Genomic DNA, 15,341 nt, shown 5'->3' with positions numbered 1-15,341 from the left:
CTTACGAAGGGGATCTTGTAACCCTCGGATATAATCGACTGTACCCACTTCTCTTGGGATAGGGATTGCCAGGCTACTGGGTACAGTGAAATCCTTCCCCCGACTGCCTCCAAGGGTGGACAGTCGGGTAACACCTCAGGGATGCTGAAAGGGCTTCTCAGGAAGAGACTCCCTGTTGCCCTGGTTCTGAGGACCCCCCCCTGCCTCTAGGGCGGCGTCTATTATTGTTACCCCCTCTGCCTCTGGGGGTAAACTGACCACGTGTGTCCGGTGTAGCTCCTTGGGCTTTACGGAACCACATCTTCCCCCCTTTCTGACCCTTGGGATATGGTCTAGAAGGAGTGGAAAACTGGACTCCAACGGCAGAAAGAGTCTTACCGTCCTGCTCACACCTGGTCAAGGTATCCTTCACTTGAGGCCCGAACAAAGCCGAACCATCAAAGGGGGTATTAGTGAAGGACGCCTTAAAGGGGTCCGCAAAATTACACAGCCGCATCCAGGCTTGGCGTCTAAGAGCAACTCCTGTGCCTGCGGCCCTGCTCGCTCCATCGGCTGCATAAGATACGAGTCGCATAGAGGAGTTAGATATGGAAATCAGGATAGCAAGCTGTGAGGCAATCTTTTCCTGAGCCCCAGCAGCAGAAGGATCCTGGACTACTTCACCCAGTTCTTTGAGAATATCTCGTTGAAGCCTGGTGAAGTGACAAAGGTAATTCAGCGAACGCATAGCAAAGGTCGCTGAAGAAAACATCCGCTTTCCATACCTGTCCATGGTCCTAGAATCCTTATTAGGAGGATGGACAGGTACTGAAGGATCCGCCAGTTCCTTCTTAGTGGCCGCCACCACCATAGCATCCACAGAGACACCTTTGGAAAGGAACTGTTTATCCGACGGGGCTGTAATGAACTTGGATGGTCTCCTGGGGACAGGTTCCACAGAATCTGGAGCCGCCCACGCCTTTCGAGCCACTACCTGCATGAGTGGGTCGAAAGGCGGAGACACCCAGGAGGTGGAGGGTCGGGATCCAAAAGCCTCCAGGTATACAGACTCATCCTCGGAGGGGTCAATGGAGGGCCAATTCCCCCTCTGTTTGAGGAGCTCAAGGATGTCTGAAAAGGAGACATCCTCCGAGGGGGACCGTGGGGAACCCTCCGACTCATCTAAGTCGGTATCAGATGTAGTAGACTCAGGGGAGTCTGTGTGTTTCCTCTTACACGTCCTCTTCCGAGGGGGTTCCCCTGCAGGGTCAGGAGAAACCTCGGAAGAGGAGGAAATTCCCAGTGGGGAAACCTGGGGCGATGGATCCCTGGGCCTGAGAGCAAGAGGCTGGCAAGAGGCATCTGCAGGCACTGATGAGGGAGGAGCTAGAGGGATAGACCGTTGACCAGGCTCAGAGGCCAGGACACTCCTCATCACCTCAAAGGCTCCTCTCCCCGGGAGATCGGAACACACCCGCTCCGAAGAAACAGGAATGGTCGGCTCCAAGGAGAGAGAAGGCTCCGAGGCCGATGTCGGCGCCGAGCTTACCAAAGCCGAAGCCCCGAGAGGGAGAGCGGGGTCGGACAAGGGTCCGATGCCACTAGCCCCCTCGGAGCCGACAGTGGAAACCCGACGACCGGATCCCTCCAAGGAAGGTCTCAAGGAGGACATCGGAGCCGAGGACGACGGAGCCGAAGGATGTATCGGCTCCGGCATCGAAACAGTCGCTGTCCCAAGAAGCTCCGGCTCCGAACTCTGGTGTGGAGTCGGAGGAGGAAGTTCAAGAATTGGGGCTATAGCCAAAGTCTGTTGAGACGGGATATGGAGCATTTGGGCCAGTGCCTGAGACTTCAACAGCCTGCTTACCACCCTCTCCAAGTCGTGGTCAGACAGCCTGGAAGATCTCGAAGATCGGCTCTGATGGCTCCGCTCCGACAAAAGAGGAGATCCCGGAGCCGAATGGATACTCATAATAGAGGGGGACCGAGATCTCTTACGGGTCGAAGCCATCGGAGCCGAAGTCCCTAGAACTCCAGAAGGAGCCGAGGATTTCTCGGCTCCGATGCTGGATAAAGTGTCGGCTCCAGCCGGAGCCGACAAGGCCACAGTAGTCAGGGCATCGGAGCCGGCCGGCACCGAACCCACTACTCGAGTAGAAGAAGTATAGACTCCAGCCGGAGCCGATATCGGCTCCGACGGAGCCGAGCCACCGGAGGAGGCTTGGACACTGTAGCCTGAACCTTCGGTGGCTTAAGAGGTTTTCCTGACCCTGATTTAGGAGGAGAACCTTCAGGTTTAAGTAAACCTCGGAGGATTAGTTTGTTCCTCCTTTCCTGCAGGACTCTCTGGCTAAAAGCATGACACAACGCACAGGAGTCCTGCAGGTGCAAAGGCCCCAGGCAATAAACACAAGTACATTTTCTGACAGCACTGGTCACACTTCTTGAAGCCTGAGACCTTGCCTTCTTTAGACATCCTAGAAGGATAGAACACAAACAGTCCCAACAAACACACAAATTAATCCCTTACACAAGCACACAGGAAGGGATAACAGAAAGGGACTAGGCCTGACTAAACTACTTTAGACAAAACTTATAAAAAGTTTACAAAAAGGTTGAAAAATAGGGAATAGGGTGGGCTGTAACTAATTACAGACTACACTAACACTAACAGGGAAAAATAAACCCCTAACTACACTTTTTCTTACTTGACTAAGAAAAAACTTACCTCAGCTGGCAAAGGAGACCTCTTTCGCTAAGCGGCAAACGAGATCTGAGGTAGTTCCGCCTTGCATCATGGGATATAGGGTTGCCTCGAGCTGGTAAAAGGAGTTCTCGAGCTAAAGCAAGTGCCGAGTCGGAGCCGAGGGTCGGCTCCGAACCCATCCAGCAAGAATGAAGGCGAGATTGACAACTTAACATCGATCATTACTTATTCTGCAACTATAAATCTGTGTCTAACAATTCAACACTTAACTGTTTACTGTGACAAATTTACTACACAGTCATTCAGAAATGGTCATTATTGTTACAATAACCACACTAGCAAAGCTGCACAGCTCCACTTTGGCAACCAATGTACAGTTACAAACAAGCAACACCTCTCAAGTAAACTTCAGGCTAGGCTACTACAATGCATGCTAACTTGCTTTTTATTTTAAGGTAGATATTATAAAACAGAATGCTGGGCTAGGTCTCAGAAAAATACTGTTGTGTACACTTACCATAAATGTAGATGTTAGAGTGCATTCACTGTTGCAGTCATTACACTTGGGTTATCCTGCTGGCAGGCTACCCTCAGTCGGCCTGAATTCCAAAGTCTAGGTCCGGCGTCGGTTGCAGTCACCTCTTCCCTGAGGTCAGTGCGCCAGGGGTATAAAAGATGTAGCCGACATCATTTCCTTCAGTTTTTCTTGCCACTGATGTCAGGTGCCCCCAAAAATGAAGGCTAAAAATATGCCAATAAGACATGCCTGCACCAAAATATATACCTTCATCTACAAGCAAACACACCACATAGGTTGTATAGATTAGAGAGGTGCAGCTAAGAGATGGGGGATGGTGGGTGGGTAACATGTACTGCAACAGTGAATACACTCTAACATCTACATTTATGGTAAGTGTACACAACTGTACTATGTTCTTCGTGTTTCACTGTTGCAGTCATTACACTTGGGTTGAATCCCAAAGCTATGGTTGGGAGGCTGGAGCTAAATAGCATTAGGAGCGGCTATGAGGCCCAGCAGAACTGCAGTGGCAAAGCTTGCCCTGGATTTAGAGTAGAGTGGTAAATGATAGTGCTTTGCAAAGGTGTGCACTGAACTCGAGGTAGCAGCCTCCAAAATGTCTTTGGTTGGCACTCCTCTGAGGAAGGCTGCTGAAGTGGCTGCTGCTCTGGTTGAATGTGGCCTAATGCCCTTAGGCACTGACTTGCCATGTTGTGAATAGCAGAAACGAATGCAGTGGCCTATCCACTTTGAAATAGTCTGCTTTGAGATAGCCTTTCCTTGTGATCCTGCAGCATATGCCACTAGTAGCTGCTCAGTCTTTCTGAAAGCTTTGGTTCTGTTAAAGTAGAAGTGTAGCTCTCTGTGTATGTTCAAAGAATGCAGAATTCTCTCCTACTTATTCTGTGGGTTTGGATAAAAAGTAGGCAAATGAACAGTTTGGTTAAGGGCCACACTGGACACTACCTTAGGCATAAATGTCGGGTTTGTCCTCACAGAAACCCTGTCTGGATAAAAAATGATAAAAGTTTCCACAGCCATGAGTGCCTGTAGCTCTGACACTCATCTTACAGAGGTTATTGGTAGGAGCAGAGCGGTTTTCCAAAATAAAAACTTTATATCACTGCAGCTGTATGCACGATGAACATTGGAGAGATTAGGTTATTAGCCAGGCTGCTAGGTTCAGGAATTGAAGCTGAGGATGCAGAATCTGGCCCTCTTGCTGTGACAGCAAAGTAGGGGTCTGAGGCAGGTGCCATGGAGCCAATAGTGAAACTGCGCAAGAGGGGGTACCAGTGTTGGCTTGGCCAGTCTGGTGCAATCAGTATCGGCCTTGATTTGTCCTGTTTGCTCTTTAGAAGTACTTTGGAGAGGAGAAGCAGAGGAGGAAAGGCATAAACTGATTTTTCAAACTTAAGGACAGCACATCCACTTTCTAAGCTTGTTTGTGGGGAGTCCTTGTGCAGAATTCGTCCAATTGGTAGTTCTGGGGGGGGAGGCAAACAGGTCTATATCTGCCCCCCCCCTTTGTTTATCAACATTTTCAAAGTCTTTAGTTCCAGTTTCCACTCATGCGGGTCCATGAGATTTCTGCTTAGTTCGTCTGCCAGTGTATTTAGTTTTCCTGGCAGGAACTGAGCATGTAGATGCACTTGGTAGCTCAAGGCAGTGTTCCACAGAACCATGGCCAGTCTGCAGAGGGGGTATGGATGGGTACCCTCCTGCTTGTTTATGAAGCACATAACAGTGGTGTTGTCTGTCTTTACCATTAATTGTCCTGGAAGAATGTGGTCCTTGAAGGCTGTCAGAGCATTCTGTACAGCTAACATTTCTTTTTGATTGATATGCAGGTGCATTTGACTTGGGTTTCATTGGCCCTGAATGCACTTCCCTGCCAGGTGAGCCCCCCATGCATAGTCCGATGCATCTGTTAGGGTTTGGGCAGCAGGGGGTAGAGTGAATGGTGGTCCCTTGTTTTGGTGGCAGGCCTCTGCCCACCAAAGGAACTCTAACTGTAGGCAAGGTATGATAGGAATCATTGCTTCTAGATCCTGAGAATGTTAACACCATAGGCTTTTTAGAAAACATTGTAGTTTCCTCATATGCAGTCTTGCATATGGAATTAGGAGAATGCAGGAGGCCATGAATCCCAAGGCTTGTAGCATTTGCCTTGCAGATAGCAGGGTTTTTGTGGCCATTAGTTTGAAGTAAGTTATCAAATGAATTTGTTTCTCTCGTGTGAGGAAAGCCATCTGGGAAGTTATGTTCAAGCTTGCTCCCAGGAATATCATATGTTGACAGGGTACAAGATGTGATTGCTTTTTGTTTATGGTGTACCCCAGACAAGTCAGCATATTTTCTACAAATGCCAGATGATTCAAAAGTATATCCCGGCTTTCTGCCTGAATTAGACAATCGTCCACGTATAGGTATATTTGAATATTTCTTTGCCTGCAAAATGCAATGACTGGAGCTAGGCACTTTGTGAATACCCTGGGCGCAGTAGATAAGCCAAAGGGCAGTGCAGAGAAATGATGGTGCATGTAGCCTGCTTTGAAGCGTAGGTATCTTCTGCAAGCTTCCCTGATTGGGATGCGCAGGTAAGCTTCCTTTAAATTCAGTGTTGCCAACCAGGCATCATTGAGTAGCATAGGAAGCAACTGGTGAAGAGTTAGCATCTCGAATTTTGGGATCACCAAAAAGGTGTTTAGGATAGAAACGTCCAGTATAGGACGCCATGAGTTGTCTTTTTCTGGGTACCAGGAAAAGTCTTGAGTAGAAACCTTGCCCCTTTTCCTCTTCTGGTACAGTTTGAATAGCCCTTATGATTGACAGAGAGAGTACTTGCTTTTGAGCCTCTGCCCACTGATTTGGGGGTAGATCTGGCCAACCGTTTGGGGTTGGTAACGTGTGGAAGTGAAATCTGTATCCTTGGGAAAATATATTTAAAACCCATTTGTCCTGGGTAATGAGTTCCCAGTTTTTTGTCTGCAGAGCAATTTTTCCCCCCTAAAGAAGCAGTCAGTTGAGAAGTACTTGGAAGTTTTAAAATTAAGTCACTAAGACATCTTACCATATGGGGGAGTCTTACTACTCCCTGATTTGGGAGTGGGAGCCCCCCCCACTGCTTAGTCCTGTGCGTAACCTGGGACTGCAGCCTGGGTGTTCTGCTGGTTCTGGGTTTGGACTGAGAAGGCCTGGAAGAGGCAGGAAAGGACCAATTCTCAGAAGGCCAATGCCTACTAAATCTTGGAGGTTGTACTTGTAGGAAATCTTTAACAGTTTGCATAGATTTAGCTTTTTCCTCCATCTTTTTAAATACTACAACTGCTTTGTTGCCAAACAGGCGTTCCTGATTTAAGGGAGCATCCCAGCAATTTAGCTTTAACATGATCTGGCAAAGATTGCTCCTTAAGCCAAGCATGCCTTCTAAGTACAGACCCAGTGACAGCAGCCCTGCAAGATGCCTATAGTGATCAAAACCACATTGCAAAGTATGTTTTCCAACTTGTACAGCAGAATGCATTAAATCTTGTAAATCCTTATTTTCAGCACAGTCAGGAATCATCATTTTCTGTTTAAGCAATCTAATAATATGCTGCTGATACTTTTAACATATGAAACTGGCAGTTTAATGCCCTAACGGCCAAGGTAGCAGAAGTGTATACCTTCTTACCACATCTATCCAGCGCCCTGGAATTTCTATCAGGGGGGGTAGGATTTTTGGCAGTAGTAGCCTTAATGCCCTTCAATCCCTATAAAAATGGTCTCAGGATCCGCAGTTGGATTTTTAAAAAGCAACTTGTGAGAGTCAGGAACTCTAATATCTATCAGGTTTTCTGGGAGTAGGAGGTAAAGAGTCAGGGGTCAGGCCAGATTCCGAAAAGGCATCATCAACAATGTCTAGTATAGGAGGGATAAAGGCCTGTGTTGGGGCAGGAGTAAGACATCCCTAAGCCTCTTTTTAGAATCAGAGTAATCCTGGCTTTCCCAGCGAAAATGCTCCCTAAGAGTATGCAAGGTTTCACCAAAAGAGAAATCCTCTGGGGGGAAAGCAGAGGGAATAGAGTCCTCTGCATAAGAATCCTCATAGGTAGATAAGGGTAAATTACTGGTCATCAAAGGAAACAGAATTTTCAGAATCCTGATTAAAAGTATCATAAGCAAATTCAATCTTAGGTCTCAGACTGGCAAGGTTGGCTTCCCTTAAAGTAATAAGGTCTTCAGCCATTCTTATTTGTTTTTTAGGTATAGAGGCCAGACCATCGGGTTTCTAGGCATGGTTCTAGTTTTAGGCCTTGAAGAAAAAGATGGCGGCGGTTTAATATGCAAGTCAGTAGGCTTGAATACACCCTCAGAAGCCAGTGCCTGCACAGCGGCTCCAGACCCATCCAAGGCAGAGACATCCGCAGGTTCCACAGTTGAAGCATCTCACGGCATACCAGACACCAAATGGGTCTCAGTAGAGGCCTGAGAATCTGAAGTAATGGGTATCAAGAGCTGCGAAAGGGCCTCACACTGAGTACCGGCGAACTGGCGACTAGCTTAGGAGAAACGTTGTCGGCAGCCTTGGACCTAGGTGACCTGTCTCTGTCTTTATCTTTGCGTTTTTTCGAAATGTCGGAAGTCAGGTGGCTTACCAAAGACATATCTGGATAATTGAACAGAGTACCAAAATATTTAGAAGCATAAATATACCCTCAACGAATATTTCTTTGTTCAAATAAGGAACAAAACAGACAGCGAGGTATGTCGTGGTCAGAGCCCAGGCAAGGAATACAGTACGAATAAAAATCTTTATGAGGTATCTGCTTTCCACAAGAAATGCAACTAACAACTTTTACTGACATCGGTTTAGAGCAAGAAAAAGTTTCCCCAACGGGGTACTTAGCTTTAGTTGAAGACTTCGGTTCTGAAAGTCTAAAATGAAAATTTCAGGAGTCGGCCGACCGGCACTTGCGAACTGCTTCGGGCTTCCACACGGCAAGATAAGCTGATGTAATGGCATCGGCTGCATGTTTTATACCCCTGACAACCTGACATCTCACTTGCTTACAGAAAAACAGCTCTTGTACTCAGTTTCCTCACTTACCTAGAGGAAAATAGTTTTTTATTCAGGCATGTCCAAGGGTCAAGCTCCCAGTATTCTCTCCTGTGTTTCTGATGAATCTGGGCATCTTGAGGCAATGTAGAAATTGCCTCATGTACACAGACAATCCTCTCCTCCTACCACCCAACTCTACAACCTGAGAGAGATGCACTTATCTAGCCAAACTGGAGGTAAAGCTCTCTCCAACCAAGACTGAACTTGACGGTCATGAGGAGAAAGCAGACATTTGCACCACACTTATCACATAGTCTCACTAAATCTACACCACCAAAACCCACACATAGTAACACAAAAACATTCGTGGAGGGCCTCAGTAATCTGTCCAAGTAACAGAGACCTCCAAAGCAGAAACGCAAGCAACCTCCATCCCCCAACACAACCCAAATGACACATAGCCCACAGAGTCTGACTCTCAACCACAGCCAATAAGGCAAAACAATGTACCCAACACACTAGTCATAGGTGACTCTAAAGTCAGGCACACTGATGTCCCACTCACCAAGTTAAAAAAGGAGAAAGTTACTGTCAGCTGCCTGTCGGGTGCCTGGATGAGACAACGCACGCACTTGGGTCACTCCACAAGTACAAATATCACTCTGTCATTGTCCATGTTGGTGTGAATGACCTGAGACGTACCTCCCTGGACTACATGAAGAGAGACATGGAAGAACTCTCCAATCTTGTAGCCCAGGCAGGTATGACCCTAGCCCTGAGTAGCATTCTGCCATCACCCTGAATGATACCACAGTACAAGAACAAAATGATTCACTTCAACAACTGGCTAAGCTTCTGGTATCATTTTAAGGGGATCCAGTATCTGTCTGCTTGGGATGACATGGTCGACAGACCACGATGCTTTGACACAGATGGCCTGCACCTGTAACCCCTGGAATTCCGGATACTGGCTAAGGCTCTTGCTGCCCCTATAGTGCCTCTTTAGGCAAGGTTCAAATAACACATTCACCACTGTAACAAGAACAGTCAAGCAAAAACTGAGGGTAATGCTACTCAATGCTAGAAGTCTAAATCTCAAAATGCACTCACTCGAGGCACTCCTTAAAACGGAGAAAGTACAGTTGTGTATCTACCATAAATGTACATGTTAGAGTGTATTCACTGTTGCAGTCATTACACTTGGGTTATCCTGCTGGCAAGGCTACCCGCAGTCGGCCTGAATTCCAAAGTCCTGGTCCAGCATCGGTTACTGTCGTCTCTTCCCTGACGTCAGTGCGCCAGGGGTATACAAGACGCAGCAGATGCCATTTTCTTCAGTTTTTCTTGCCCCAGACGTCAGGTGCCCCCATTTACAAGCAAATACACCACATAGGTTGTATAGAATAGGGAAGTACAGGCAAGTCCCAGCAAAGAAAGTGGGAAGGTGGGTGGGTAAACCTGGACTGCAACAGTGAATACACTCGAACATCTACTTTTATGGTAGGTACACAACTGTACTATGTTCATCGTGTTTCACTGTTGCAGTCATTACACTTGGGTTGAATCCAAAAGCGGAGGTTGGGTGGCTGGGTCTAAACAGAACTGAGAGAGCTATGAGGCCCTGCAGAACTGCAGTGGCAAAGCCTGCTCTGGATTTTAGAGGAAAGAGGTAATTGGTAGTGCTTTGTAAACGTGTGCACTGAGGTCCAAGTTGCAGCCTCCAAAATATCCTTGGTTGGCACTCCTCTGAGGAAGACTGCTGAAGTGGCTGCTGCTCTGGTTGAATGTGGCCTAATGCCCTTAGGCACTGATTTGCCATGTTGTGGATAGCAGAAACGAATGCAGTGGCCTATCCATTTTGAAATAGTCTGCTTTGAGATAGCCTTTCCTTGTGATCCTGCAGCATATGTCACTAAAAGTTGCTCAGTTTTTCTGAAAGCTTTAGTTTTGTCCAAGTAGAAGCGTAGCTGTCTGTGTATATCCAAAGAATGCAGAAGTCTCCCCCCTTTAATCTGTGGGTTTGGATAAAAAGTAGGCAAATGAATGATTTGATTAAGAGCTACACTGGACACTACCTTAGGCATAAATGTTGGGTTCATCCTTAGAGAAACCCTGTCCGGATGGAAAATAATAAAAGGTTCCACAGCCATTAATGCCTGTAACTCTGAGACTCTTCTTGCTGAAGTTATTGCTAGCAGCAGAGCTGTTTTCCATGATAAGAATTTTATCTCTGCTGTACTGGCTGGCTCCAAAGGAGGCAGTGTGAGCTTTTCCAAGACAAAACTGAAGTCCCATGTAGGTATCGGTGCTCTCCTTGGAAGTCTTATGTTTTTGGCCCCTCTGAGGTACTGCCTTAGCAGTGGATGTGAAAAAATAGGTGGTTCCGTATTGTAATGAGCTGAAATGGCAGAGGCATGGATCTTAATTGATGAGAAGGATAGGCCTTTGTCCAGCATCTCAGTTAGGTATTGTAAAATCTGAGGAATATTTGGAACAAGCGTGTCAATTCCTTGTGCCTGGTTCCAAGCACAGAATCTCTTCCATTTCTCTGCATAAGATTTTCTGGTGCTTGGCCTCCTGGCCTCCAAAATAACATCCATAACTGCTTTAGAGAGATGTGTGTTCTGAGTGGTTATATTATCCGCCATGCGGACAGATTTAAGGTTCCGAGTTGGCTGTGCAGGATCTGATTGTTTTGTTGGGTCAGTAGATGAGGAATTTGAGGTAAAGTCCAGGCTGGGCCTTGAGACAAGCTCTTAAGGATTGGATACCAGTGCTGGTGTGGCCAGTCTGGGGCAATCAGTATAATTTTGGCTTCTCGTCTGACCTTTAGGAGTACCTTGGGGAGGAGAGGCAGTGGAGGAAAGGCATATACTTTATGGGTTTTCCAGCTGAATGATAGAGCATCCACCTTCCATGCTTGTTTGTGATAAGTCCTTGTGCAGAATCTCTGTAGATGGCAGTTGTGAGGGGAGGCAAACAGATCTATGTCTGGGCATCCCCATTTCCTTGTTATCATGCTGAAAACTTGTGGATCTAGTTTCCACTTGAGAGGGTCCACGAGTCTTCTGCTTAGTCTGCCAGAGTATTTGTCTTTCCTGGCAGGAATTGTGCTTGCAGGTGCACTTAAGTCAATGCTGTGTTCCACAAAGTCATGGCTTGTCTGCAGAGGGGGTCGGAATGTGTGCCCCCTTGCTTGTTTATGTACCACATGACTGTAGTACTGTCAGTCTTTATCAACAGTTGTCCTAGATGGAGTAGGTCCTTGAAGGCTGTCAGGGCATTCTGTACAGCTAGCATCTCTTTTTGGTTGATATGAAAATGCATTTGGCTTGCGGGCCACGTGCCATGAATACACTTTCCTGTCATGTGGGCCCCCGAGGCATAATCCGATGCATCTGTTGTTAGTGTCTGCCTGGCTGTGGGTAAAGTGAATGTCTGTCCCTTGTCGTGGTGACAGGCCAGTGCCCACCATCGAAACTCCTGTTGCAGGCAGGGAATGAGGGTAATTAATGTTTCCAGGCTGTGGCAATGTTGAGTCGAAACACTTTTTAGATACCATTGTAGCTTCCCTCATATGCAGTCTTGCATATGGAATTAGAAGAATGCAGGATGCCATGAAGCGCAAAGCCTGCAGAATTTTTCTTGCAGGTAACTGGGTCTTTGTTGCCATCTTTTCGAAGTAAGAAGTCAGTTGCCTTTGTCTGGCGTGAGATAAGCCATCTGGGCAGTTGTATTTAAGCTAGCACCAAGGAATATTTATGTCTTGAGAGGGGACTAGTTTTGCTTTCTTTTCGTTTACTGTGTACCCTAGGCAAATTAGTAATCTTTTTACAAACGCCAGAAGCTTCAGTAGAATGTCCTTGCTCTCTGCTTGAATAAGGCAGTCGTCCAAGTAGGGATATATTTGAATTCCTCTGTCTGCAAAATGCAATTACTGGTGCAAGGCATTTTGTGAAGACCCAGGGCGCAGTAGATAAGCCAAAGGGCAGTGCAGAGAATTGGTAGTGCATTGAGCCAGCTATGAATCTGAGGCATCTTCTGCATGCAGGTATGCCTCTTTTAGGTCTAAAGTCATAAGCCAAGCCTTCTTGCCCAGCATGGGCAGAAGCTGCTGCAGTGTCAACATTTTGAATTTTGGAACGACCAGAAAAGTGTTTCAAATAGACAGGTCCAGTATTGGTCTCCAGGCTTGTAGAAAAGTCTTGAGTAAAATCCTTGTCCCTGCTCTTGCTGTGGAACTCGCTGAATAGCCCTCATGTCCATGAGAGATGAAATTTGCTTTTGTGCCTCTGTCCATTAATTGTGTGGCAGGTCTGGCATACCTTCTTGTCTTTGGAAGGGTGTGAAAAATGGAACCTGCAGCCCTGAAAAACTATATTCAAGACCCATTTGTCCTGGGTGATCATGTGCCAATTTTGTGAAAAAAATGCTAGCTTTCCCACTAAGGGTGCTGCCAAAAGATAAGTGCTTGGCATTGGAAAGTCATTGGGACTGTTTCCTATATGGCTGTGATTTGTCTTCTCTGCTTTTGAAGGTAGAAGCGCCCCATTGTTTAGGCCTGTATGAGCCTTGGGGCTGCGATCTGCCTCTAGGGCATCTGTATCTGCCTCTTTGTGGCCTGTCTGACACTGGAAAGGACCAATTCTTAGAAGGCCAGTTCCTGCTAAATCTGGGTGGCTGAACCTGTAAAAGATCCTTTACTGTCCGCATAGATTTCGCTTTATCCTCCATTTTCTTTAACACCTCTTCCGCCTTAACACCAAAGTAACATGCTGTAATAGAGCATCCAATAATTTCGCTTTAACATGATCAGGCAGATTCTGTTCCCATGCCTTCGAATGACAGAGCCTGTAACAGCGGCCCTGCAAGAGGCCTCCAGTCAATCAAAACCACATAGCAAAGTATGCTTTCCCAACTTGTTCAGCTGCATGCAATAAATCCTTCATTTCCTTGTTTTCAGAACATTCAGAATTTATCAACATTTTGTGTTTTAGCAGTGACATTAATTATTGCTGATATTTAAGCATATGAAACTGACGATTTAAAGCCCTTACAGCCAAGGTAGCAGAGGTGTAAACTTTTTTCCCCCAATCTCTCCAATGCTCTAGAATCCCTATCAGAGGGGACAGGGTTTTTTGCAGTGGAAGCCTTGACCCCTTCGGGACCCTGAGATATAGTTTCTGGGTCAGCAGCAGGGTTTTTATATAGAAATTTGTGTGAATCTGGAACCCTGCAGTACCTGTCTGACTTAACGGGTGCAGGGGGTAAAGAGTCAGGAGACAGGCCAGACTCTGAAAATACATCTACAATGTCTAGTACAGGTGGAATAGCAAGAGGTCTGTGCTGAGGCAGTAAAAGAAAATCTGAGCCTTTTCTTAGATTCTGAGTAATCTTGGCTCTCCCAGTGAAAATGCTCCCTCATGGTATGCAGGGTTTCCCCAAAAGAATAGTCCTCAGGAGGAGAGGCTGAAGGGATAGATTCTTCAGCATCAGAATCCTCATAGGGAGGAAGAGAGCATCCCTGTTCTGAAGAGGAGTCAGATGAAATGGAAACCTGATCAGAAGAATCATACTCAGTGTCTTGTCTAGGCCTCTTATCAGGAGGGGGATGGGAACCCCTGATCAAAGTAATTAGGTCTTCGGCCATTTTGAACATCTGTTTCTTAGGCATGGAAGTCTGTCCAGGAGAATGCTGTACTTGTTTCTTTGTCTTTAAAGCTGTTTTAGTCTTTGCCTTGGAAGCTGATGTTGGCTTGATATACAACTGTGTAGGTCTGAAAACACCCTCAGAAGCCGATGCCTGCTCAGCGGCTCCGGACCTATCTAAGGGAATAGTTTTCGAAGGTCCAATACCTTGAGTATCCAGAGGCCTAGCTGTCTCCACGTGGGAGTCGGAAGTGGCCTGTGGCTCTGAAGTAGTGAGTGTCAGGGGCTGCGAAAGCTCCTCACTGAGAACTGGCAAACCTGCGACTGGCCTAGCGGAGGCTTCATTGTTGGTTTTGGATCTCAGATGCCCGTCCTTTTCTTTTTCCTTGCGCTTTTTATAAACTCCGGTCATCGGCTGTTCCGACGGCATTATATAATTAAACCTTCAGCCAAAGTAATGAAAGGCAAAATCATACAGACGCTTAATAGTGCGTTGGTTAAATCTAGCACAAAACAGACAACTAGCAACGTCGTGGTCAGGGCCTAGGCAAGGAATACAGTAAGAATGAAAATCCTTATGAAGTATTTGCTTCCCACAAGAAATACAATTGTTAACTTTTTCTGACATCGGTCTGGAGCAAGAAAAAAGTTTCCCCAACGGGGTACTTAGCTTTTTTGAAGACTTAAGATCTGAAATTCGATTTCAAAAAATTTCAGGAGTCGGCTGACCGGCACTTACGAACTGCTTTTGCTTCGGGCACTGCACAGCAAGAAAGACTGAAGAAAATTGCGTCAGCTGCATCTTATATACCCCTGGCGCACTGATGTCAGGGAAGAGGTGACAGCAACCGAGGCCGGATCAGGACTTTGGAATTCAGGCCAACTGCGGGTGGCCTGCCAGCAGGATAACCCAAGTGTAATGACTGCAACAGTGAAACACAATGAACATCATCGATATCTGTGTAGTAACTGAGACCTGGTTCAGGGCTCCAGACAGCACCCCTGCACTACCAGACTACAACTCATACCACACTTTTCGGCCATGTAACCTGGACCAAAACACAAGGCGGAGGTGTGTCCATATTCATTAAGGATATCCACACCTCCAGGCTAGTTGCTCAGCATAATGCATCCGAGGTTATCCAAGTGCAACTAACTCTGGGCAAAACTGCAATCCAAATTGTAGCTTGCTACAGATCCGCCACCATGCCCCAGGATTCCCAATCCTCTTTTCTTGATGTACTGGAAAATATTAGGGTTCAACCAAACACCCTAATAATGGGCGACTTCAACTACCCCACCATTAACTGGGAAAACTACTCGTGTATCAACTCCTTACCTCAATGCTTTCTGGAACTCAAACTCCAATGCCCCGGATCAACTTATCCACACCCCTACCAGGGGCAACAATATCCCAGACCTAGTCATTAACAACATGAGTG

The 15,341-nt window shown here is 46.6% G+C and overlaps 1 protein-coding gene across 1 annotated transcript in view; it reads right to left on the bottom strand.

Moving 5' to 3' along the window:
- SBNO2 (strawberry notch homolog 2) overlaps window positions 1–15,341 on the bottom strand; it is a 2,660,605-nt gene that overhangs the window by 2,143,761 nt on the left and 501,503 nt on the right. The window lies entirely within an intron of this gene.

Source organism: Protopterus annectens, chromosome 13.part0, assembly GCF_019279795.1.
Source record: "Protopterus annectens isolate FY-2018-M chromosome 13.part0, PAN1.0, whole genome shotgun sequence".
Lineage (NCBI taxonomy): Eukaryota > Metazoa > Chordata > Ceratodontiformes > Protopteridae > Protopterus > Protopterus annectens.
Note: the sequence above shows the minus strand (reverse complement) of the source record. Positions and strands in the feature narration are given on the sequence as shown.